This window comes from Urocitellus parryii, chromosome 10 (genome assembly GCF_045843805.1).
Source record: "Urocitellus parryii isolate mUroPar1 chromosome 10, mUroPar1.hap1, whole genome shotgun sequence".
NCBI lineage: Eukaryota > Metazoa > Chordata > Mammalia > Rodentia > Sciuridae > Urocitellus > Urocitellus parryii.
The window spans coordinates 91,959,900-91,987,848 of NC_135540.1; the positions used below are offsets into that span (position 1 = coordinate 91,959,900).

General features: G+C 33.1%; 1 pseudogene; it reads left to right on the plus strand.

Annotated features, from left to right (window-relative positions):
- The first annotated feature begins 1,159 nt into the window (after positions 1 to 1,159).
- LOC144257185 (UDP-glucuronosyltransferase 2B7-like) lies at positions 1,160 to 27,949 on the plus strand (annotated as a pseudogene).

Consider the following 27,949-nt stretch of genomic DNA (forward strand, 5'->3'; position numbering starts at 1 on the left):
AAGACCTGATTACAAAACATAGGGAGATAAGGATATTTACCTGTAACCTGAAAATCTGTTTAGGTACAGGGTGTATTTAGAACAGGTCAACATGGTCCAAAGTGACCTAGAATTGCCTGGGAAGTTAAATTGCACAGTGAGAATTTAAAAGTCTGATATCATCCTGCTGTCTTTCAAAAGTCAAAGGTAGACTTGGGCAGACACTTCTGGAAAATTCCCTGTATGTCCTAAAAACTGGAGGGCAGGAAGGGCATGCTGTCTTTCTCTTGAAAGGACCACTCACTCCCTTGAGTGTGTCCTCTTTTCTCTTTTCCAGTCCATTCAATTAAATTCTGCCTGCTACCTTAGTGACATGTCTAAAACACCTGGAATTACCACAACAATAGGATGAGAAAGACTTCTATGGCTGCCTCAGCTCAGTGGCATAGTTCATGCCCTGTCACAGAATAAAGAAGAATGAATTCTTAACACATGCCACAACATGGATGAATCTTTAAGACATAATTACAAGTATTGATATCAATCACCAAAACACATAACAATTATTTAAATGTGTTGAAATAAATCACAAAAACCAATATATTATATAACAACTAATTGAAATGTCCCCAGCATAATCCTATCTTTAGAGAGAGGAAATTGATTAGAGATTAACTAGGAACCAGAGATGTGGAATGGTTACAGGTATAGGGAGAATTTGAATTGCTAAAATGCTTCAGCATGGAATATTAACTGAAGATTACAATTCTGAGATTCTCCTCTGAGATTAAACAATTGAAAGGTATACTTAAAATGGTGAGTACTTTCCTATGTGAATTATATGAAAACAAAATTTTTACTGAAAAAAATCTGTTAAACCATGATACCTAAGAAATGTAGATTCAAAAAATATTTTTAGTTTAGTTCCAGTCAAGGACTCTATAGGCACAAGTCATGTCACTTGTCATTGTTCCACACACTCTAAAATGCTTAATATGAATACACGTGCTGAACTATCAATTCCTAATTTCAGGAAAGCATTTATGATCATGAAAGAATCATTACACATATGCAAAAATGAAGTCACCTAATCTTTGATTTTTCTGCTTGTCATCCAGATATCTGAACTGTTCACTTATGTATTTAATTTAACATGTATAAGTTACATTTTAACTAAGTAATGATTTCTTCTTGGACATCAGCAGAAGCAGAGAGAATCAGTGTGAAAGAAAGACTTGCATTTTACCAGGATGTCTACAAAAATGACTGTAGTTCTTCTACTGCTACAGCTGAGTACTCACTTTGGTTTTTGAAATTGTGCAAAGGTGCTGGTGTGGGAAATGAAATACAGCCATTGAATCAACTTAAAGAGAATACTGGAGGAGTTCACACAGAGGAGGCATGTGGTAACTGTTTAGAAATCTTCAATGTATGTTTTTGTGGATGGTATAACTCACTTACCATTAAATCTGAGAGCTATCCATTATTGTCAAGAAAAGATGTAGAGAATCTTTACACTCAATTGCTTGATGTAGTGGTTTATAAATTGCCCCCCACGCAAAATTTGAAAATATTAGTCAATATTACAAGAATCTGCCAGTCAGTTTTCTGATTTTGTAGAGAATATATAAAGAGATGTAGTTTTAACAAGAAACTTATGAGAAAACTACAAGGATCAAGTTTTGGTATTATTCTTACAGATGACATTTGTCCCTGTGGTGAGCTGCTGGCTGCAAATCTTCAGAAACTATTTGTGTACATGCTCCACTTCTCTCTTGGTTACACATTAAAAAGTCTAGTTGGAGACTTCTCTTTTCTCTTTCCTATGTGCCTGTCTTATTTTCAGAATTAAGTGATCAAATGACATTCTTTGTTTTATGTGTTTTGTTTTGATTTTTGGCTTGAATTGTTTAATTGAAAAAATGGAATCAGTTTTACAGTGAGATCCTGGGTGAGTTATTTGTAATATATAACCCTAACTTTCCTGAACCTTTTTGAAGGGGATCTTACAAGAATATAAAGTCAGAGGAATTTCTTTTAATAGTGCCATGTAATAAAAAAAAATCATCGATCAAACTCAAAGTACTACAGAAAAATGTACATTGAATTGTCAGAAACCTATGGCCATTGCTTGTATAAGACATACCAGGAATGTGTATACTCTATACATAGAGCTCTAAGGACTTCTTTAGACAAATGCATACAGATTTTACCATTGCACTATTCATTTTATTTATATTTGAAAAATAAATTTAGACTTCACTAAATGTCTTGATGAACACAGAGAGACTGAGGACTTACATGTATATTTCTCTACAACTATATGTGTGACACTAAGAAAATTGTTTCCCTTTAGTTCAATTAGATTTCTCATTTAGAAATCATCTTGTAATTTTGCCTAATGAATTCCTTCTCAGTTGTGTGACATTGATTCCATTACATATCAGGTGGCTCTTAATTGTGTTTTCTAGCACTTCCAAAGTCCTTTTGCTACAGGTTTGCAATTCATTCTCTGGAATGCAAATTATTAGTCTTGTGTTTAAAACTATCAATCAATTTTAAAAAATGATTGAAAAAGAATTCAATTTCATATTTCAAACTACTTCAAGTTCTTCATTGAAATTATTTATTTTTTACTGATTTTTTAAAAAAATAAGTGACAATGGAATGCATTATAATTCTTATTACACTTATATAGCACAATTTTTCTTAGCTTTAGTTATATATAAAGTATACTAACACCAATTTGTGTCTTTATACATGTACTTTGGATAATGATCTCTATCAAATTCCGCCATCCTTGCTAATCCCCTGTGCCCTCCCTTTCTCTCCCACCCCTCTACCCTATCTAGAATTCATGTATTCCTTCCGTGCTCCCCCTACGTATTCCACTATGAGTGAGCCTCATATGTCAGAGAAAACTTTTATCATTTGTCTTTTAGGAATTGACTAACTTCACTTAGGATTACTTTCTCCAACGACATGCATTTACCTTCAAATGCCATGATTTTATTCTCTTTTATTGCTAAATAAATTTCCATTGTGTATGTATGCCACACTATTTTTATCCATTCATCCACTGAAGGGCATCTAGGTTGGCTCCACAGTTCAGGTATTGTGAATTCTGCTGCTATAAACATTGATGTGCCTGTGTCCTGGTAGTATGCTGTTTTAAGTTCTTTGGGTACAGTCCAAGGAGAGGGATAGTTCGGTCAAATAGTGGTTCCCTTCCCAGATTTCCAAGGAATCTCCATACTGCTTTCCATACTGACTGTACTAGTTTACAGTTGCACCAGCAATGTATGCGTGTATCTTTTTCCCCACATCCATGCAAAACACCTATTGTTGTTTTTTTTTTCTTTTTTTTTTTTGGTTGTTCACAACATTACAAAGCTCTTGACATATCATATTTCATACATTAGATTGAAGTGGGTTATGAACTCCAAATTTTTACCCCAAATGCAGATTGCAGAATCACATCATTTACACATCCACAATTTTACATAATGCCCTATTAGTAACTGTTGTATTCTCCTACCTTTACTATCCCCTACTATCCCCCCTCCCCTTCCCTCACATCTTCTCTCTCTACCCCATCTACTGTAATTCATTTCTTTCCTTGTTTATTTTCCCATTCCTCTCACAACCTCTTATATGTAATTTTGTATAGCAATGAGGGTCTCCCTTCATTTCCATACAATTTCCCTTTTCTCTCCCTTTCCCTCCCATCTCATGTCTCTGTTTAATGTTAATCTTTTCTTCCTGCTCTTCCTCCCTGCTCTGTTCATAGTTGCTCTCATTATATCAAAGAAGACATTTGGTATTTGTTTTTTAGGGATTGGCTAGCTTCACTAAGCATAATCGGCTCTAGTGCCATCCATTTCCCTGCAAATTCCATGATTTTGTCATTTTTTAGTGCTGCGTAATACTCCATGGTGTATTAATGCCACATTTTTTTTATCCATTCATCTATTGAAGGGCATCTTGGTTGGTTCCACAGTCTAGCTATTGTGAATTGTGCTGCTATGAACATCGATGTGGCAGTATCCCTGTAGTATCCTCTTTTAAGGTCTTCAGGGAATAGTCAGAGAAGGGCAATAGTTGTGTCAAATTCCATTCCTAGCTTTCCCAGGAATCTCCATACTGCTTTCCAAATTGGCCGCACCAATTTGCAGTCCCACCAGCAATGTACAAGTGTACCCTTTTCTCCACATCCTCGCCAGCACTTGTTGTTGTTTGACTTCATAGTGGCTGCCAATCTTACTGGAGTGAGATGGTATTTTAGGGTGGTTTTGATTTGCATTTCTCTGACTGCTAGAGATGTTGAGCATTTTTTCATGTACTTGTTGATTGATTGTATGTCCTCCTCTGAGAAGTGTCTGTTCAGGTCCTTGGCCCATTTGTTGATTAGGTTATTTGTTATCTTATTGTCTAATTTTTTGAGTTCTTTGTATACTCTGGATATTAGGGCTCTATCTGAAGTGTGAGGAGTAAAAATTTGTTCCCATGATGTAGGCTTCCTATTTACCTCTCTGATTGTTTCTCTTGCTGAGAAAAAACTTTTTAGTTTAAGTAAGTCCCATTTGTTGATTCTTGTTATTAACTCTTGTGCTATGGGTGTCCTATTAAGGAATTTGGAGGCAGACCCCAGAATATGTAGATCGGAGCCAACTTTTTCTTCTATCAGACGCAGAGTCTCTGATTTGATATCAAGCTCCTTGATCCATTTTGAGTTAACTTTTGTGTATGGCGAGAGAAAGGGATTCAGTTTCATTTTGTTGCATATGGATTTCCAGTTTTCCAAATACCATTTGTTCAAGATGCTATCCTTACTCCATTGCATGCTTTTAGCCCCTTTATCAAATATAAGATAGTTGTAACTTTGTGGATTAGTCTCTGTGTCCTCTATTCTATACCATTGGTCCACCCACCTGTTTTGGTACCAGTACCATGCTGGTTTTGTCACTATTGCTCTGTAATATAGTTTGAAATCTGGTATCACTATACCGCCTGATTCACATTTCCTGCTTAGAATTGCTTTTGCTATTCTGGATCTTTTATTTTTCCATATGAATTTCATAATTGCTTTATCTATTTCTACAAGAAATGCCATTGGGATTTTGATTGGCATTGCATTAAACCTATAGAGAACTTTTGGTAATATCGCCATTTTGATAATGTTAGTTCTGCCTATCCATGAACAGGGTATATTTTTCCATCTTCTAAGATCTTCTTCTACTTCTCTCTTTAGGGTTCTGTAGTTTTCATTGTATAAATCTTTCACCTCTTTTGTTAGGTTGATTCCCAAGTTTTTTTTGAGGATATTGTGAATGGAGTGTTTTTCCTCATTTCCGATTCAGAAGTTTTGTGGCTGATATACAGAAATGCCTTTGATTTATGCGTGTTGATTTTATATCCTGCCACTTTGCTGAATTCATTTATTAGTTCTAGTAGTTTCTTTGTAGACCGTTTGGGTCTTCTAGGTATAGAATCATGTTGTCCGCAAATAGTGATAATTTAAGTTCTTCTTTTCCTATTTTTATGCCTTTAATTTCTTTCGTCTGTCTAATTGCTCTGGCCAATGTTTCGAGAACTATTTTGAATAGAAGTGGTGATAGAGGACATCCCTGTCTTGTTCCAGATTTTAGAGGGAATGCCTTCAACTTTTCTCCCTTCAGAATGATGCTAGCCTGAGGCTTAGCATAGATAGCTTTTACAATGTCAAGGTAAGTTCCTGTTATCCCTAGTTTTTCTAATGTTTTGAACATAAAGGGATGCTGTACTTTTTCGAATGCTTTCTCTGCGTCTATCGAGATGATCATATGGTTCTTATCTTTAAGTCTATTGATGTGGTGAATAACATTTATTGATTTCCGTATATTGAACCAGCCTTGCATCCCAGGGATGAATCCTACTTGATAATGGTGCACAATTTTTTTGATGTGTTTTTGTATTCGATTCGCCAGAATTTTATTGAGTACTTTTGCATCTAGGTTCATTAGAGATATTGGTCTGTAGTTTTCTTTCTTTGAGGTGTCTTTGTCTGGTTTCGGAATCAGTTTGATGTTTGCCTCATAGAATGAATTTGGAAGAGCTCCCTCTTTTTCTATTTCCTGAAATAACTTGAAAAGTGTTGGTATTAATTCTTTTTTAAGGTTTTGTAAAACTCCGCTGTATACCCATCCAGTCCTGGGCTTTTCTTGGTTGGTAGTATTTTGATTGCTTCTTCAATTTCATGCATTGATATTGGTCTGTTCAAATTGTGTATATCCTCCTGACTCAGTCTGGGAAAATCATATGACTTAAGAAATTTATTGATGTCTTCACTGTCTTCTATTTTATTGGAATATAAGTTTTCAAAATAATTTCTAATTGTCTTCTGTATTTCTGTAGCATCTTTGTGATATTGCTTTTTTCATCCCGTATGTTAGTAATTTGAGTTCTCTCTCTTCTCTTCGTTAGCATGGCTAAAGGTCTGTCGATCTTATTTATTTTTTCAAAGAACCAACTTTTAGTTTTGTTAATTTTTTCAATAGTTTCTTTTGTTTCAATTTCATTGATTTCCGCTCTGATTTTAATTATTTCTTGCCTTCTGCTACATTTGCTTTTGTTTTGCTCTTCCTTTTCTAGGGCTTTGAGATGAAGTGTGAGCTCATTTATTTGTTGTTTTTTTCTTTTTTTGAGGAAAGACCTCCAGACGATGAATTTCCCTCTTAAAACTGCTTTCATTGTGTCCGATAGATTCTGATATGTTGTGTCTGTATTTTCATTTATCTCTACGAATTTTTTATTTTCCTCCTTTATGTCTTCTGTAACCCATTGATCATTCAGTAACATATTGTTCATTTTCCATGTGATGTAGGATTTTTTCTTCCTTCTTTTATCATTGATTTCCAGTTTCATTCCATTATGATCAGATAAAATGCATGGTATTATCTCCATCCCTTTATTTTTACTGAGGGTTGCCCTATGGCATAATATATGGTCTATTTTTGAGAAGGATCCATGTGCTGCTGAGAAAAAAGTATATCCATTTGATGATAGTTGATATATTCTATTTATATTGTTGTTAATAGCTGCCATTCTGACTGGAGTGAGATGATATCTTAGAATAGTTCCGATTTGTATTTCTCTGATTGCTAGAGATGATGAGCATTTTTTAATATATTTCTTGATTGATTGTAAATCCTCTTCTGAGATGTGACTGTTCATGTTCTTGGCCCATTTGTTGATTGAGTTGTTTATTTTTTAAGATGATTAGCTTTTGGAATTCTTTATATATCCTAGAGATTAGTGCTCTATCTGATATGTGAGGAGTAATGATTTGCTAACAAAATGTCTATTCACGTCACAGAATATTGCTTTTGATGAGTAGAAATTCTTAGTTTGATTCCATTTCATTTAGTGATTCTTGGTTTTAATTCTTGTGCTATAGAAGTCTCATTAATGAAGCTGGGGCCTAATTCCACATGATGAACATTAGGGCCTACTTTTTCCTCTATTAGATGCAGGGTCTGTGTTTTAATTCCTAGGTCCTTGATCCATTTTGAGTTGAGTTTTGTGCACGATAAGAGATAGGAGTTTAATTTCATTTTGTTTAATATGGATTTCCAGTTTTCCAAGCACAATTTGTTGAAGAGTTTATCTTTTCTCCAATGCATGTTTTTGGCACTTTATTCAAATATAAGATAATTGTAATTTTATGGGTTAGTCTCTCTGTCCTCTATTCTGTACCATTGATCTACCAGTCTGTTTGGTGGAAATTCCATGCTCTTTTTATTACTATTGCTCTGTAGTACAGTATAAGGTCTGGTATACTGATGCCACCTATTTCACTCTTCTTGCTAAGGACTGTTTTAGCTATTCTGGGTCTCTTATTTTCCGAGATAAATTTCATGATTGCTTTTTCTATTTCTATGAGGAATGCCATGGGGTTTTGATCAGAATTGCATTAAATCTGTTTAATTATTTTGGTAGTATGGTCATTTTTCTAATATTAATTCTGTCTATCCAAGATCAAGGTAGATCTTTCTAACTTTCTAAGGTCTTCTTTGACTTCTCTCTTGAGGATTATGTAGTTTTCCTTGTTTAGAACTTTCATCTCTTTTGTTAAGTTGATTCCCCAGTATCTTATTTTTCTTTTTTTGAGGTTATTGTGAATGGGGTAGTTTTCCTCATTTTCTTCTCAGAGGCTTTGTCACTGATATATAGAAATGCCTTTGACTTATGGGTATTGATTTTATATGCTGTCACTTTTCTGAATTCATTTTCTAGTTCTAGAAATTTTCTGGTTGACCTGTTTGGGTCTTCTATGTCTCGAAATAGATCATCACCAAATAGTTCTAATTTAAATTCTTCTTTTCCTATACATATCCATTTAATTTCTTTTGTCTGACTAATTTCTCTGCCCAGTGTTTCAAAAACTATGTTGAATAGAAGTGGTGAAAGAGGGCATTCCTTTCTTGTTACAGTTTTTAGAGAGAATGCCTTTAATTTTTCTCCATTTAGAATGATGTTGGCCTGAGGATTAGCATAGGTAGCATTTAGGATTTTGAGATATCTTCCTGTTATACTCAGTTTTTTTAGTGTTTTGAACATGAAAAGGTGTTGTATATTGTCAAATTTTTTTTCTGCATCTACTGAGATGATCATATGTTTCTTGTCTTTGAGTCTATTGATGTGATGAATTGTATATATTGATTTCCAAATGTTGAACCAACCTTGCATCTCTGAGATGAATCCCACTTGATCATGGTGCATAACCTTCTGATATGTTTTTGTATTTGATTTGTAAGATTTTTATTGAGAATTTTTGCATCTATGTTTATGAGATATATTAGTCTGAAGGTTTCTTTCTTTGATGTATCTTTGCCTGGTTTGGGGAATAGGGTGATATTGACAATAATAGAATGAGTTTGGAAGGATTACAGGACCCTAAATGTATAAAATTACAACAGACCCACAACAAAATGCATTACAATGAAAATGCCTAGCACACAGAATAAGGATTACATTTTAAAGGACACAAGAAAAAAGTGTCAGATTACATACAGGGGGAAACCAATTCAGATCTTAGATGGTTTCTCAACCCACACTCTCAAAGCTGGAAGGTACTCAATCAACATATATCAAGTTCTCAAAGAAAATGGTTACCAACCAAGAATTTTATATCCAGCAAAACTAAACATTAGATTTGAAGATAAAATAAAAACCTCCCAAGATAAGCAATAATATAAAGAATTCACAACTAGAAAGCCTGAACTACATTCTCAATAAAATGGGAAAGAAATTTAAAAAGTGAAAACCAGCAAAAGTAGGAACTACACCAATGTGAAGCCAATCAAAATTGAACCAAAGCCAAATTGAAACTAGAAATAATCCAAAATAAATAAGAGTATACATCATATCTCAATGATAACACTGAATGTTAATGGATAAGTTGATTTTTATAAGTTTGACAAAACAAACAAAGGGAAAGAATAGTCTTATTATGGAATAAATGTGGTTGCAAAAACTGATTATCCACATGTAAATAAAATGCAAATGGTTGGGATGTCGCTATAGCTAAGTGGTGTAGCACTTGCCTTCCACATGTGAGCAATGGGGTGCGATCCTCAGCACTATATAAAAATAAATACAAAAATATTGTTCCCAGGACTGGGATAGAGGCTCAGTGGTAGCTTACTCATCTGGCATGTGTGAGCCACTGGGTTTGAGCCTCAGCACCACATCAAGATAAATTTTAAAAAAAGGTATTGTGTCCATCTAAAATTTTAAAAATGTTTTTTTTAAAGATATTGTTTCCATCTACAACTAAAAAATATTTTAACATATATTTCCTTCTGCAACCTATGCCATGCATAAATATTAAATAAGGTAGTTCAGAAATTTACATGAGAGAAGTTTTAGTATATAAGTGAATAACAAAAATGTATAAATATGACCTTGAAGATAGTAACAGATTCTTAGCTAGGGTACAAATGCATGGAAAATTTATAATGGAATAATTGGTCTTCATCAAACTTAAATATATCCTACATGAAAGAACATTATAAATAAAATCAAGAGAAAAATTACAACTATTTTAAAATCACATATAAATGTTAATGGATTTATAGCAGGACTATAGAAAAAAAGATAGGAACTAACTAATAAGAATCAACAAAAGTCCTTAAAATATATAAAAGATCTTAATAGACAATATTCCAAGAAAAATATGCAAATGGCCAATGGACAACTGAAAAAATAATTTTACAAATATGGAAAGGAAATTCAGAACAAAACCATATTGAGGTAACTCACTATATCACCAATGATGTTGTTATAATAAAAATAATAATACAGTGCTAGCAAGATTGAGATATTAAAATACTCAAGCAATGCTTATTATATTAGAAAATTGGTTCAGTAAATAGAGTTAAGAGTTATCCAGATCCTCAATGTTAAATAGAGTTTTTGAAAGACCCAGAAATTTTATTTTAACTTATATTACAAATAAAAATAAAAATATCCAAATAAAACTAGTACATAAAACATTAATAATTAAGATTATTCTCCATTTCTATATGTATGTGGCATCTTGATTCTCCTGGTATGACGTACTTGAGGTTCTCCTTGGGGATATCGCTCATGGATGAGGTTTTCCATTTCCTTTATGCTTAAGAGTGTTCTCTGCATTGAAATAGAAGTTCAAACTTCCAAGAGTCCCCACCAGAACAAACTCTTTTTGATAAAGGTATATATTAATGTGAGATATTTCATTAAAACCTAGATGGGCTGGGGTTGTGGCTCAGTGGTAGAGTGCTTGCCTAGTATGTGTAAGGTACTGGGTTCAATTCTCAGCACTGCATATAAATAAAATTAAAAATAAAGGTCCATTGACAACCAAAACAAAACAAAACAAAACAACAAAAAAAGATTATTCATAGTAGCCAAAGTTGGGAAAAACCAGTGTGCAAAAATCTTAGGAATGAATCAAAAAATGTGACCAATTTTACACCATGAGTTGTGATCTGCCTTTGATAGGGAACACACAAATGTTAATAATGGGCACAAGAGATTAAGGTAATCATTTTATAAATTAGAACCACTTGTTATGGTCCAGGCTATATGGGCAATGAGCAAATAGACTGCATTTTATCCTGAGACTCCATATCAAGTAAGAAATACTTCTCCCATGAGAAAGTGCTACTTCTGTACCTATTAATAGTTACCTAACATAATATACTTGGCAACACAAAATAGCAATATATAGTCAATACACAATGTGAAATTGTTCTCTTTGGTTTTCATTTTTCTTGGCAATGTGCCTTGTCAGAGCTTGATTGCCTACACATTAGTAACAATTCTCTAACTTGTACTGAACTAGAGTCATTTTCATCCACTTCCCTTCTGCTTTCTTATTGCTATGCCAACCTGAATATTCTCATGGGAAATACTAATGTACCCATTGCACTGTCTCACTAACTACCCAAATCAGCTTCTGTACATGCTTACTTGCAGCTATGTCAACTCAGATATGTTTTTTGTGGTTTTTGCCTTTAAATATTTTATAATTCTCAGGCTCGGGGCTGTTCCTTGCAGAGACACTTATGAGTCCTGTGGGGAGCAGTCACTAGCTGAGCAACTGAATAAAGACTCTTCAATTTGAACAAAACAGGGAATTGGTATGTTTTTTTCAGTGACCTGTGACCTGCCAAACAACACACTGAGCTGACTTACACATGCTTTATTTTTCATATAAAAAATATTACTGCAGCCCTTCCTGATTTAAATCAAAAGATTGTTACATTTCTTAGCAAAGAAGCTGTTATCTGTCACAGAAATGCAGACCCAAAATGCCAATAAAAATACAAAGGTACCCTGAGGAGAGGGAGAGGTGGAATTTTATGACCCTTACAAAGACCTCCTTTGGAAACAGGGAGATAAGGATAAATAACCTTTCACCTTAAAATCTGTTTACCTATTAGAACAGGTCAGCATGGTACAGGGTGACCTAGAATTTTCCTGGAAGTTACCATGCACAGTGGGAATTTAAAGATTGGATGGTATCCTGCTGTTTTTCAAAAGTCAAAGAAACACCTGTGAAGACCCTCTGGAAAACTCCCTGGGTCCTCCAGAAAAAACTGGAGGGAAGGAAGTGCATGTCCTTCTCTTGAGAGAAGCTCTCATTTTCTCAAAGTGTTACCTTTTCCTGTCCCTTCAATAAACTATGCCTGCTATTCTTAGCAATGTGTCTGAAACACCAAATCAGAGTAGAAACCAAGTTATGTCAAATACCAAAAATAAACATAAATGGCTGGGAATCCAAATCATGCCTAAATAATAACCCTGAATGTTAATGGTCTAAACTCACCAATTAAAAGACATGGATCAAAAAAAGAGACCCAACAATATGTTGCCTCCAAGAGACTCATCTCATAGGAAAAGACATCTACTGGCTTAAGGTGAAGGGTTGGAAAAATTCATACCACTCACATGGACTTTGGAAGCAGGCAAGGGTTTCCATCCTCATATCAAACGAATAAAACTCCAATTCAAGTTAATAAAAAGGAATAAAGAAAGACACTACATACTGCTCTAGGGAAGCATACACCAACAAAACTTAACAATTACAAATATATATGCCCCAAACAATGGAGCATCTCTGTTCATCAAACAAACTCTTCTCAAGTTCAAGAGTCAAATAGACTACAACACAATAATTTTGGGTAACTTTAACACACCTCTTTCCCCACTGGATATACCTTCCCCCAAAAAAGCTGAACAAATAAACTATAGAACTCAATAATCCAGTCAATAACTTGGACTTAACCGACAAACATAGAATATTTCATCCTTCAACAAGTGACTACACTTCTTCTCAGCAGCACAAGGGGCCTTCTCTAAAATTGACCATATATTATGCCACAAAGGAACTTGTAGAAAATATAAAAAAGTAGAGATACTACCCTGCATTCTATAAGATCAAAAATCAGGATGAGAAAGGATTTCCATGGCTGCCTTAGATCACTGACATAACTAATGCCCTGTCATAGCATGAAAAGGAATGAAGGCCTGACACACACTGCAACATTGATGAACATTTAGGACATAATTTAAGTATTGATATCAATCACCAAAACACATAACAATTATTTAAAAGTGTTGAAATCAATCACTAAATTCCATATATTATATAATAATTACTTGAAGTGGCTCCATAATAAACATATCTAAAGAGAGAAAAGATTTACTAGATATTATCTAGCAATGAGGCATATAGGATGATTAGAGGTACAGGAGGGTTTGGATTTAAAACATTTCCACATTGAATTTTAACTGAGGTTTCCAATTCTGAGATTCTATTCTGAGATTGAACAACTGAATTATACACATAAAATGGTGGTTTTATACTATATGAATTATATACAAACAAGTATTTTATTTTAATGCAAAAAAATTTTAAAGGATACCTAAGAAATGTTGTTTCAACTGTATATTTACTTTAGTTGCCATCAAGAAATCTATAAGTAAAAGTCACCTCACTTGCCAATGTTCCTTCCATTTTCTAAAAATGTGAACATAAAAGAAGTGATCACACATGCATAATCATAAATTCTTAATTGTAGGAAAGCATTTATAATCATGAAAGAGTCATTAAAATACCAAGCATGAAGTCACCTAACCTTTGATTTTTCAACTTGGAATCCAGATATTCTAAATGTTCAGTTGTGTATTTACTTTGATGGGTAGAGGTTAACTTTTAACCAAATAATGACTTTGGTTAAATATATCCAGAAGATAGAGAGAACTCAATGTGAAAGGAACCCTTGCATTTCACCAGAATGTCTATAAAAATGACTTTCAGTTCTGCTCCTGTTACTGCTGAGTAGTCACTTTGTTTTTGAAAGTTGTTGAAAGGTGCTGGTGTGGGCAATGGAATACAAACATTGGATCAATATAAAGACAATACTGGAGGAGCTCACACAGATGAGGCATGAGGTGACTGTTTTGAAACCTTCAGGTTCCATTTTTTTGGGAAGGTGACAAATCATCTACAATTAAATTTGAGAGCTATCCTTCATCATTATAAAAAGAAGATATAGAGACTTTTTCTCTAAATAACTAGTGCATTGATTTATGTCATTCAAAATCCCATTTTGGAAATATTATTCAATATTTCATGAAATTTTGAGTTAATTTTCTGATTATGTAGAGAATGTATGTAGAGATGCAGTTAAGAACAAGAAAATCATGACAAAACTACAATAGTCAAGGTTTGATGTTATTCTTTCAGATGCCATTTGTCCCTGTGGTGAGCTTCTGGCTGAAATTCTTCAAATATCATTTGTGTACACTCTCTGCTTCTCTCCTGATTACATAGTGGAAAAGTGTATTGGGGGACTTCTCTTTTCTTCTTCCTAAGCGCCTGTTATATGTTCAAATCCTGAATATCATTTCATCACTTGATCCAAGTGATGAAATGACATTCAATGAATGGGTATAAAAAATATGGTGTACATGCTTTATTTTGATTTTTAATTTGAATCATTTAATTTGAAAAATGGAATCAGTTTTACAGTGAAGTACTGGCCTAGGTAAGTGACGTGTAGTATAAGGTCCTAACTTTTCTGGACCTTTATAAAGGTGAACTATAATAATATAAAATCAGAAAATTTCTTTATTAGCTTCATGTAATAAAATAAAATCATCTATCAAACTCAGTGTGTTACAGAAAAATATACATTGAAATGTCAGAAACTTCTGGCCATCATTTGTATAAAACACACTAGAAACTCATATATCCTCCACATAGATCCCAGAGGACTTCCCTAGGCAACTGCATACATTTACCATTGTACTACTCATTTTATTTATCTTTAAAAACTAATTTTAAACTTTACTGTCTTGCTGATCCTAGATACAGAGATTGAGGACTTACACTCATATTTCTATCACAATGATCCATGTACACTAAGAAAATTGTTTTCCTTTAGTTCAATTAAGTCCTTCATTTAGAAACTCTTTGTCAGTTTGCCTAATAAATTCCTTCTCCATTGTGTGACATTGTTTCCATCCCATACCAGGAGGCTCTTAATTGTGTTTTCTAGCACTTCCAAATTCCTTCACTAAGTTTTTGCAATTCATTCTCTTTAAGGCCTATAATGTTAAAGCAAAAAAAAAAAATCAGATTATTAGTAGATTATTAGTCTTGTGTTTTAAACTGTCAAAGATAAAAAAGAGAAACTAAACAAAAAATAATTCTATTTCATATTGTTACAATTTCCAGCACTTCTTTCAAAATAATTTTTGTATAATAAATATTTGCAAGCTCCTAACATGAACCCAAAGCAGTAGTAGGCACAAAGAACAGAGTCATACGTAAACTCCCTTCAGTTCACTTGAAGAACAAAGGTCAGAGTTTTCTCTAAATTATACAAACTAGATGAAAGAATGCTGAAATGTTCTTTTATTAGCATGGAATAAATAATGGGTTATGTAATTCCAATGTTTGCTTACATTTGTGTTAGTTACTTATTCAACTTTAGATAAAAAGATAAATATTTGCATCTATACTGGCTAGCTTATTTTGATACAATTAACCTTGTAAAGAATTAAGAGATTACAGATAATATCTGCTCCAAAAGCATCATATATATATAATAAGTATAGACTATGTATGTATATTTTCCATGCACACATAGTAGCTTTATCAAACTACACACATCTTTTGAAAAAAAATTGTTCTAATCAGTTATACATGACAGTAGAGTGCATTTGGCTGTATAGTACACAAATGGAGCACAACTTCTTCCTCTAGCCAAATATGATTCAGAGTCACACCAATACTATAATAATACATGTGCATAGGGTAATAATGTCTGTCTCATTCTATCAAATTTCCCATCTCCATAGCCACTGCTCTCCCTCATACCTCTCTGCACAATACAAAGTTTCTTCATTCTTCCCTTCCCACCATTGAGGATTAGCATCTGCCTATCAGAGACAACATTTGGCATTTGGTTTTTTGAGTTTGACTTATTTCCCTTAGCATCCATCAATTTACTTGCAAATGCCATAATTTTATTCTTCCTTAAGACTAATTAATATTCCATGTATATATGTACACTATTTTCTTTATTCATTTATCTGTTGAAGGGCATCTATGTTGGTTTCATAGTTTAGCTATTGTGAGTTGAGTGGCAATGAACATTGATGTGACTACATCATTGTAGTATGCTGATTATATGTCTTTGGGGTATGTCTAAGGAGTGGGATAACTGAGTCAAATGGTGTTTCCATCTCAAAATTTCTGAGGAATCTCCATATTGATTTTCATAAAGGTTGCACCAATTTGTAGTTTCACCAGCAATAAATGGGTGTACATTTTCCCCCACATTCTCAACAACATTTATTGTAGCTTGTATTCTTGATAATCACCATTTTGGCTGAGGTGAGATGAAATGTTAGAGTAGTCTTGATTTGCATTTCTCTAATTGCTAAAGATGATGAACATTTTTTCATATGTTTGTTGATCAATTATATTTCTTTTTCTGTGAAGTGTCTGTTCAGTTCCTTGGCACATTTATTGATTGAGTTGTTTTTTTTTTTTTTTTTTTTTTTTTTTTAGTTTTTTTAGTTCAGGTTTTTGCTTCTCTATATATCTTGGAGATAAGTGCTTCATCTGTGGCACAAAACTACATACACTTTTAAAGATATATTTCTTCATTATTGAAAGTTCTTTCTGACACCAGGCATATTCCTATCTGCACAACAACTTCCCAATTTTCTATAATTTAATCTTCTATTTCCTGTTCAGGATGACTCACTACATTGACAGAGACAATGGCCAAAGCAGATATCTGGCTTATTCACACCTACTGGGATTTAGAATTTCCTCACCGAACCCTACCAAATGTAGATATTTTTGAAGGATTCCACTGCAGACCTGCCAAACCTCTACCTGAGGTAAAATTGTTTCCATTTAGTTGGTTCTGTCATCCTTTCATTTCCACCAGAAATTATTCTGTCTTCCTCACTCAGAATGCTTAATCACATTTACAGAATGACAGAAAATGGAGCAAAGAGACATATATATTGAAATCTTTCACATCGATACCATCACAAATATGTGAATTTTATCTTTGTTTCAGAAGAAGATCTTTCAAGGATAGGGTGAGTTAAATGTAGAAATTCATTATTCAACACATAAAAAAAAAATACCAGTCATTCTCTGAAAGAATATTGACAAGGGACTAGGAAGTACCACAGGAAAGAGCTGAATATGCAGAGAAACAAAGTAACACAGTCTCTGCCCCAAACACCTTCCATTCCGCATTGAAATGTAGACTGTGTACAAGAAAGAGAATTTTTGTGGGAAATGTTATGATAAGGAAAGACCAGAAGAGTTTTTTGTCTACTTCAAGTCTATAGGGGGCCTCAAGAATACTCCCTGAGAGATCATGGGTCTCCATAGCATAACTGCTGAACAACAAGAATAGAAAAAATATATGTTGCACATGTAACATGGAGTGCAAATTGTGGATTTTTAATGACTACTTATTAATTTGTCATACTTGTATTTTTAGGCTGTCCTGAGTTTATAGTCATGAACAGATCTACGTTTATAAATTTTTATATCTTAAAACAAAGCAAAAAATTAATGTATCTTAAATTAATATCACACCTTTATAATACAGTTGCAAAGCAAGTATTTTTTACTACATCATTATGTTATCATTTAAGAGGCTTTCTGGCTGCATCTTTTTTTTTTTTCAAATGGCAAAAAATGTTTCTATATTTCAATGAGAAAAATTGTGCAATGTTTTAAGTAGTAAATCATATGAGATGTCTGTGAATCTAGTTAGGCTTAATGTTTGCTGATAATTGGCCTGGGACATCTCCTTCCCTCCTGTTTGGTGAAAGAAAGGAGTCTCATGGCATCTCTCCCCCTTCCCTAGCTACTTGCCTACCTGAAGGTCATAGGCTGCATCCACAGTACCTCTGCTGTTTTCATTCATGGATGCGATTATAAACAAAGTTTAGTTTGAACCATGCAACAAGGCTGTTGAGTCTCATGAAGGTATAGATTAATGCTACAGATATCAACACACCCTTCCACTGTGGCACAGCACTCTCTTATAGCAATTCACCTTTTCTCCTGCCCAGGTGCAGCCAAGTAGTCTGCACAATTTTGCTTTTTGCAAAAGGCTTTCAATTGATCCTTCCTGTCCATGTTATTTACTTATTTATTTTTTGGTGTGGGGTATATGCATGAGTTTTTCTCGAAGTAACAGATAGAAGTGACAGGGAGAAGGCCTGGCATGGATGTAGATTTCCTGGATATTTCCAATTGCTCTATTGTGGTGTTTTTTTTTCTATTATTATATGACTTCTTTTTTATTATTTTTATTAGCTACATTTTAGTAGAAGCATAAAATCTGATCTCATTCAAAATTTAAAATCCAATATGGTCACCCCTCATTCCACAAGCAGTGAAACAGTCTGAACTGCCAAATACTTGGGTAAAATATTTCTCCATTTAGATTAAGGGATAATAACAGTATCAATAAAAAGTTAAGATAACAGATAAAAGAGGACAAGAAAGAGGATGATTAGCAGACTAATCATAATATTTAATAAAGGCTGTTGTGGTAATGAAGCTTCATAAATACGATTCATATCCACATCAGTGATTGTCAGACCTATATGAATTCTTATATCTCCAATGTGCTTTTTCACCATACACTATTACATATTCATGAATTTCTATATATGTGGAAGAATCATATATTTGGAAAATATAGCAAAAATCAGAAAAAAGTACACATTTTCTAAATTTTTGAATGTTTTAAATAGCTAGAAGAAAAGGTTTAAAATGTTCCCAGCGAAAAAAATTGATAAATGCTTATGATGGCACAGGTGCTATTTACTTTGATTTGATCATTTAGCTTTATATACATGTGTTGAATTATCACACAAATCTCCAAAACATGTACAACTATTATGGGAAAGTAAAAATTTTACGAAGAATCACACACACACACACACACACACACACACACACACAAATGCCTTGCTCTATTTGCTTCATCACTTTGGAAATTATACAGACAAAAATGTCATGCTATAATCATATTTATAGCATTTATTTATTAAAAAAATTGGAAATCATTTAGATATACAACATGAAGGAATGATGTAAAACATATACAATATTATATACAATGTTATACAATTACAATCATTTTTATCCAAGAATACTCAACTTCAGATATATTGGGAAAATAAGGGATATACATTAAATGAGATTGTTATTTTCTTGGAGGATGAAAAGGCATATATAATATGTGCCTAAATATTTATAAATATGTTCCATGTATATGCACTGAGTTGTAAGAATATAAAACAAAACACCAAAAACATGCATATTTATATGTATTTGTTATCTAAGTATGGAACCCAGTCCCTCATAATTACTAAGCAAATGCTGGAACACTGAACTCTATCTCTAGCCCTTCAAACACACATAAGTTAAGTATATTGAAATTTTAACAACAAGAAGTTTATTGGTAAGATAATTTCTGTTTATTATACTATTCCATTTTTATAAGAAAATTTTAAAATTTGATTTCAAAGGTTGTTGTAAAATAAGAAGGACCAGTCTTCACAGTGTTTAATCTATTATCTGAGGATGTTTCAGTTAATCATATAAGTATGCACAAAATTTAAAAAAATGAATGAATGAATAAATAAATAAAAGACAATAGGCATATTTCCTATAATAGGGATGAAGAAGTATTTAAGCAGAGGATCAGTGAGATAAAATAGCAAATAAAATTGGCTACTTTACTAAAAGTCATCTGAACACATGAACTATCTGGATGTATCTTGTGAGTCAAAGGAATAATGTATTCATCATGAAGAAGACATAATCAAGTTAAAATTATAATTTTAAACGATGCTGAAGACAATATGGGACCTGTAACAAATATGAAGTTATTTCATGTTGTTGCTTACGATATTTTTTTTTTTCAAAAAAAGCCTAACCAGTGGTTATAAAATGAAATATACTATGTGGTTTTTGAGAATGTGAATATTATTTCACACATGAAAACAGAAAACAGTGACTTGAAAACAGAAACAAAAAGAAAAGTGTGGAAATTGACAAGATTTCAAAAAACTTTTGGATCTCTTTTTTATTTATGAATGAGGGACTTTATTGAACAAGATGCAATTATTCTTATATAGAATATATATATAAGGCAAAGGATCAGAAACCACCTGTTAGGATAATTCCAGGAGAATTTCAGGAAGCATGTTTTTTTTTCTTCAGAAATTTCAAAACACTGAAGTGAGTTATTCAATATTGGGACCAAATCTCTACTGGAGAATGGCCTGGTAGAATTCTCCCACTTGTATAAATTTCCTGCCAAACCCAGTAGGTGACATAAAATCTGTCACAGTTTGGTATACACAGGATATTCTACAGGGACTTCAATTTTGCATTATGATTTCATGTCATAATATGTTCAGAAATATGTTCATCAAACATGTAGCTAAACATATAAACTATTAGGGAATAAACATGACTCCTAACAATAAAGAATGATTTAGAGGTACAATTTGCAATATTCTGATGAAATTAATAAGTGATTTGAGAGCAAAGAAAAATATATGTAAGGATTTTCTTCAATTTATCCTATTTTTTCTTTATAAGTGTAGAGAAATAAAGGAGCAATGAACACACCATACTTCACCACACAATCATCACCACTGCATTGTGGTATATCAAAAGTATTTTGTGAATCAGAATCTTGTACCAGTTTAGTCATAAATGATTTTAAGTAATATCAGAACAGTTTAACCAAAAAGTTCTACATAAAGTTTACACTTCACTTTTAACACAAAATTGTCTCCCTTGGCCTGGGAAGGAATTTCTAACCCTCAGAGGTGTGGGCTGGCTGGACATAAAAAGGTAGAAAAGTAATATCAAGAAGTAAATACAAAAGATGCAGAAAAAATATTTTTCAAAGGTGGGGCATTGACAAGTGAAAGGGACTTGATGGGTCTGATCCTAACAAAGGGAAAAGCCTGCAAATGTTTTATTTTTAGTGAAACACACCAAAGCAGTTTATTTCTTCAGAGGCTTCTTCAAGGTAAAACAAGAAGCAAGAAGCTGTTCAAGCTGGCTCAGACATGCCCACGGTTCATTTGCAGAATATTTGGCACATGATCTGCAATGATTATGCAGTGAAATTTGTCATTCACAATTTTGAGTCCTTGGTGATGGCATAGACATCAACATCACAACCACAGAAATAGAAGCATTCAGCTTCTGAAGGTGGGGATACTTTAGAGAGCCAAGAGCCAGATAAGTATCTGGGAAGTCAGGATATTGTTCTCTATGGACCAATTAAGGAGGATGGATGGGGGCAAATATGGTAGTTTTGCTTGGTGAGTTGTAGCCACATAATGAAGGAAACCAGAATTAAAAATTGATCGAGGATGGACACATGAACCAATCCAATTTACAGTTTAGAGTAATATAAAAAGATGTACTATAACATTCAATTATAACAAAATCTACCTACAATCTCTTAATCTTATTAAGAAATTAAGTGAGTAAGGTTATTCTTGACAAAATGTGTCTCAACTGTTTTGGATTTATAGAATTGTTTACATCAGTTCAAATGGAATGGGAATTAACTGCATAGTGCTTTGTGAATTTGCCTTCTGAATCTTTTTGTTAGGAGTATCAAATAAGAATTCTAATCTCCACTTAAGGCTGGGAAGTCAAATCAGGCATCAGACTTTACCTTTAATACTCTTAGATTTTGATAAATTCCTCTTTACCTGTAGTCCCTAGGATAATTTAAGGTTCCTGGACCTGATAAGAAATACCTTGTTTTCAATGCAGATAGGAGGGAATCCTAGAATTCATGAATATTTTGTCACCAAAGTATATCTTGTGTTTATTAACAAAACCAAATACATATGCCCCATGTCAAAATTACAAAAATGCATGGTTCCATGCTCTAATTAGTGTTTCAGTGGTTAATTTTAGTTTGAAATGGTCTAGTATGTAATTAATACATACCACATTACAGTATATATCAAGTTATCAAGACAAATATTTTCAAACACTCTTTTGGGAAGATACAATGACACCAGCAAAATCAGGTATCATCTCAAGGTATTTCCTTGTTAACCCTATGTGACTGTTTAATACATACAGAAAAAAAATATAGGCTAATAAAATACTTAATGCTGGTTGTTCAGAAACACAGTTTTTTTTCATTAAACCAATGTCAAGGCAATCTTTTTAACCAAATATTTATTCAAGTCATGTGCGCATGAAGCCTGTTTGGGTTTCTTTACTTCTCTATATTCTAAATGTTTGGTTAGATCTACTTTCTACACATGTTGATTTAACTCTAAGTCAATATGAATAGAAATCTCTACAGGGATTTTATAAATTTAATAATGAATACCATCTTGTACTTAGGAAATATCATATAAACATATCACATAGTTACATAAATAAAAAAAAACTGAATAACATATCTTTACAGACCCTATGAACTGCATTCTAAAATTTTGGCCATAAATCAGGTAACACTCTAATACAAAACTCAATGATTCAACTGTTTTTGATAAAAATACAACAATTTGAAATGACCTGCACAATACAAAGATTCTTTTAACTAATGCTTATGAAGAAGGATTTTAACATTTTCTTTTCTCCTCACATTGAGAGTCTCTCTAATGGAGGCTGAATAGGCTGAGGAGACAGATATCTTGTGGTGCTCAGAATGTCTTCTAAGCATATCTGAGTGTACGATATAGTAATTTTAATTCTTTCTTCTATTTTAAAGTTTTTCTCATTAGTTAAATAAAAATAAAATTATTAAAATGCATTTTGACACATCATACATAAAAGGAGTGTAGCTTCTTATTATCACCTATCACATAATCACACATGTACACAGGGTAATAATATTTGATTCATTCTATTATTCTTCCTACCCATATACTGCCTCCTTTCCCTTCAATTCTCTATTCATAATCCAAAGAAACTCTATTTTTCTCTATAATCCACCCTGTAATGTGAATTAGCACCCACATATCAGAGAAAACATCCACCTTTGGTTTTTTAAATTGGTTTATTTCACTTATTATGATATTCTCTAGCTCCATATATATGTGTGCAAATTCCATAATTTAATTTTTCTTTAGTGTTGAGTAACATTCCAGTGTGTTTATAACCTATATTTTCTTTCTATTCATCTATTGAAGGGCATCTAGTTTAGTTCTATAGTTTGGCTATTGTGAATTGAGCTGCACTGATATGGCTTTATCACAGTAGTATGCTGATTTTAAGTTCTTTGGGTATATGCCAAGGAAAAGCATAGCTGGGTTAAATGGCAATTGCATTCTAATTATTGTGAGGAAGCTCCATATTGTTTTCCATAATGGTTGCACCAATTTGCACTCCCACCAGCAATGTACATGTTACCCCACATCTTTGCCAATATTTATTGTTCTGATTCTTGATAGCTTTCATTTTTATTAAACCAAGATTAAATTATTTTATTTCCAATAATATTTATTTTCTGTTAAATCTCCAGTAGTTGACTTAGGGGATCCTGAGTTGCTTGAGAGCTCTCAGTTGGGTCAGAAGAACAAGTGACTAGAGGAACAATGAAGCTGAAGCAGGAACTGAAAAGTTGGCTTAGGGGCACAGAGTGAGAGAACTACTAGGATCTTGAAAGGAAGCACATCAAAGGGAGTGAAGACACTAGGGGAACTATGAAGGTGTTAAAAACAATAAGAGGAGGGAGGTAGTGGTGATGAAAAGAAAGAGAAAGGTCTTATGGGAGCCAATTTGGGTGATTATAAGTTTTGAATATGAACTTGCACACACATAACCACAGCAGCACTATTGGCAAAAGTGAAGTCTTGGAAGCAAAATAAGTGTCTAAGAAGGATATACAGATAGGCTATTTGTAATATATGTATATCTTATTTAACTTACATTCCTGGGACATTACTTACCCTATAATACATAGGAAATAGTGGAACTGTGTCAAAACCCAGATGAAACTTACTTACATGACACTGTAAAAAAAATCCAGTAAAGGGGGGCTGAGGCTGTAGCTCAGTGGTAGAGTGAAGCCCTGGGGTTTGATCATCAGCACCACATAAAAATGAATAAGGAGAATAAAGATATCTTTTTAAAAAATCCACTAAATGGACTAGGGTTGTGGCACAGTGCTGGTCCTGTACCCTTGCACATGTGATTCACTGGGTTCAATCCTCAGCACCATATGAAAATAAATAAAGGTATTGTGTTCATCTACAACTAAAAACAACAACAACAATATATTTAAGAAACAACAACAACAACAAAAACATTTCATATATATTAAGTATCTAGACTACACAAATTCAGAGAAACAGAAAGTAGAGTATTGGTAGTAACAGATCAGAGTGAGTAAAAGTAATTGTGTCCAATTTATATAATTTCTTGGTTTAGCAAAGTAATAGTGTTCTAGAAATGTTGGCATTAGGATATGTGTATGTGTAGCATTACTGAACTATGTACCTCAAAAAAGGTTAAAATTATATATTTATGTTATGTATATATAAACTTCATTTTTTTAAAAGCCACTAATTTAGTATCTCCTGAACATATTTTGTCTCTCCTTATTTGAAAAAATCTTTGCTTTGTTGTCAGATTTGGGATAGAGCAAATTCTTTCCTTCACAGGAAATGGAAGACTTTGTCCAGAGCTCAGGAGAGAATGGTGTTGTCATTTTTTTCAATTGGGTCAATGATTGGAAACTTGATGAAAGAAAGGGCCAAAATAATTGCATTAACTCTTGCCCAGATTCCTGAAAAGATTAGATAATGGTATAGAACAGTGGAAAGAGTCTGTTTAACTCTGTAAAGGGTCTTATAAATGATTTTCCTTGCAAAAGATGCACACTTCTGGTATGTATAATTTGTCTCAGTATTCATTTTTAAAACCAAATATATATAGCAACTGTTAAAATAGTGCAGAGATTATTTCTGATTTTAAAAAGTCAGCATTAACATTATGCTAAAGCACAAATATATTCATAGGTTCAGTGTGAATATAATATTATATTAGTATGACAGATATCCCAAAATACCAAATTCTGCCCTGCCTTGTCCTCTTTTTCCGTGCAGGACCCCTGAGAACAATGTAGATACCAAAGAAGTTAAGTTTGAATGAGCACCAACACAATGACAATAAGTAGGTCTTAAAAAGTCAAAATGCATCACAGATTGCCATCTTCCTACATAATCTTGGCCATAATAAATGGGATGGACTCAAACTAAAAGGTTTCTTCTCAGCAAAATAAACAATCTGTGAGGTGAATAGAGAGCCTACATCTTGGTGGCAAATCTTTACCCCTCACACATCAGATAGAGCACTAGTCATTAGGGTATATAAAGAACTCAAAAAGCTAGACACCCAAACAAACAAACAAACAAACAAACAAAAAACCCTAATAACCCAATCAATAAGTGAGCCAAGGACCTGAAAACACACTTCTTAGAAGATGACGTACTATCAATAGACATACATAGGAAAAAATGTTCAGCATCACTAGCAATTAGAGAAATGCAAATCAAAACCACTCTAAGATTTCATCTCATGCCAGTCAGAATAGCAGCTATCATAAAGACAAACAACAATAAGTGTTGGCAAGGATGTGGGGAAAAAGATACACTCATACAATGCTGGTGGGACTGCAAATTGGTGCAGCCAATATGAAAACAGTATGGAGATTTCTTGGAAAATTGGGAATGGAACCACCATTTGATTCAGCTGTCCCTCTCCTCTGTCTATACCCAAAGGACTTAAAAACAGCATACTACAGGGACACAGCCACATCAATGTTTATAGCGACAGACTTCACAATAGCAAAATTGTGGAACCAAGCTAGATGCCCTTCAATAGATAAATGGTTACAAAAAATGTGGAATATATGCACAATGGAGTATTACTCAGCAATAAAAGAGAATAAAATCATGGCATTTGCAGATAAATGGATAGAGTTAGAGAAGATAAGGCTAAGTGAAGTTAGCCAATTCCCAAAATCCAAATGCCAAATGTTTTCTTTTAGATTAGAAATCTGATTCATAGTAGAAGAGGGAGAGGGAACATGGGAGGAATAGATGAACTCTAGATAGGGCAAAGGGGTGGGAGGGAAAGGAAGTAACTAATGATGGTTCAATGTGATGATCATTATTATCCAAAGTACATGTATGAAGAAACCAGTTGGTGTCAGTATACTATGTATACAACAAGAGATATGAAAAATTGAACTTTATATATGTAATAAGAATTGTAATGCATTCCACTGTTATATATAAATATAAATTAAAAAATAAGTTTTAAAAATAATAATAAAAATAAGAAAAAAAATTGTAACATTAAATTTAAAAGTTGATAAGCACTATAAATATAGATTAATAAATGGGGGAGCCATTAGAAATTTTCAATGATTTTTGTCCTACAATAGAATTATTATAACTATCAATATTTAAATACATGTATATCACATTGATAAAACCATTACCTTGTCAAATATTTATGAACCCTGGAGGTCGTATATCAGCAAACATTGTTAAATATAAAAATATGTACATAAAAATGTCCTTTATTTAAATCACCATTTAAGTTGTTCAGATTATCATATCTTTTTTCTATTTTTCATTTCATTATCTGATGTATCAGAAACATTAGGCTATGAAATTTCATACTCTCTTCCATATTTTAACCTGCTATATTTTGAAATTGTCTCAATGAATAAGAGGTCTGCTCTACCATAACAGATTTTATGGAGATTTGATGGTAAGAAACCAGATATATTAAGACTCAACATTGGACTGTATAAGTGGATTCCCGAAGGTGACCTCCTTGGTAAGATTTGGGAAATGAATCATGAAAATATATTTTAAAAAAACTTAATCATAAAGATAATAGTTGAGTCATTCATAATTGTATTAGAAATATTAATGAAAAAGTCATTAATTACCTAAGTTCTTTATATTTACTCTCTTTTCAGGGAAAATGGAGATTGACCAACTATTCACATTTTATTTTACATGGCATAATAAATTATCTATATTTCAGTTGTAATTACCTCTCTCAGTGAATTTTTTTTATCAATTTCTGCATTGTGTCTTTTTCTTCTATTTCTGCAATTTTACACCTATACTTTGACATACAACAGAGCTATTTGAAATGCCATAAAATAAGGTCCCTCTCCTTTCTCACAATGTTCTCTGCATTTTCCATTATTAAAAAAAATCTTTGATTATAATTGTGAACTGTACTTCAATTCATGATGAAGTGTCGTCAGTCCTACTTCTGATTCCAGCACCACAACTACCCTACTGTCTGCTGCCTTGGACAATGCATAGCTGACTCAAAGGTGTCACAATTTCTTTAATTATACACATTCTCATTCTTCCACTTTTAAACTACACATGATATTGCTACTACCCAGAGTATTCTCTTTCTTTTTATTTACATGGCAACCTTGCTTCCACTTTCAAGTCTCAATTCACATACTTCCATGTAGCCTTCATAATTTCAGTGCACTTTCATTGTTATAATAATCTGCTATCTAGAAAATAATTCATCTCCAATGGCTCATGTTGTGCATTTCTTCTTATTTAGAACTCAAAATTGGTAGACTGTCTTAATTTCTTCTAATCATAGGTCATCCAAAAACCAGAGCTTTTTAAAACTCCTGGTGGAACCAATGGCATCTATGAGGCCATCTATCATGGGATCCCTATGGTTGGTATTCCACTGTTTGTGGATCAACCTGATAATATTTCTCACATGAAGATCAAGAGAGCAGCTATTAGATTGGATTTTAACACAATGACAAGTACTGATTTGCTCAAAGCATTGAAAATAGTCATCAAAGTCCCTTTCTGA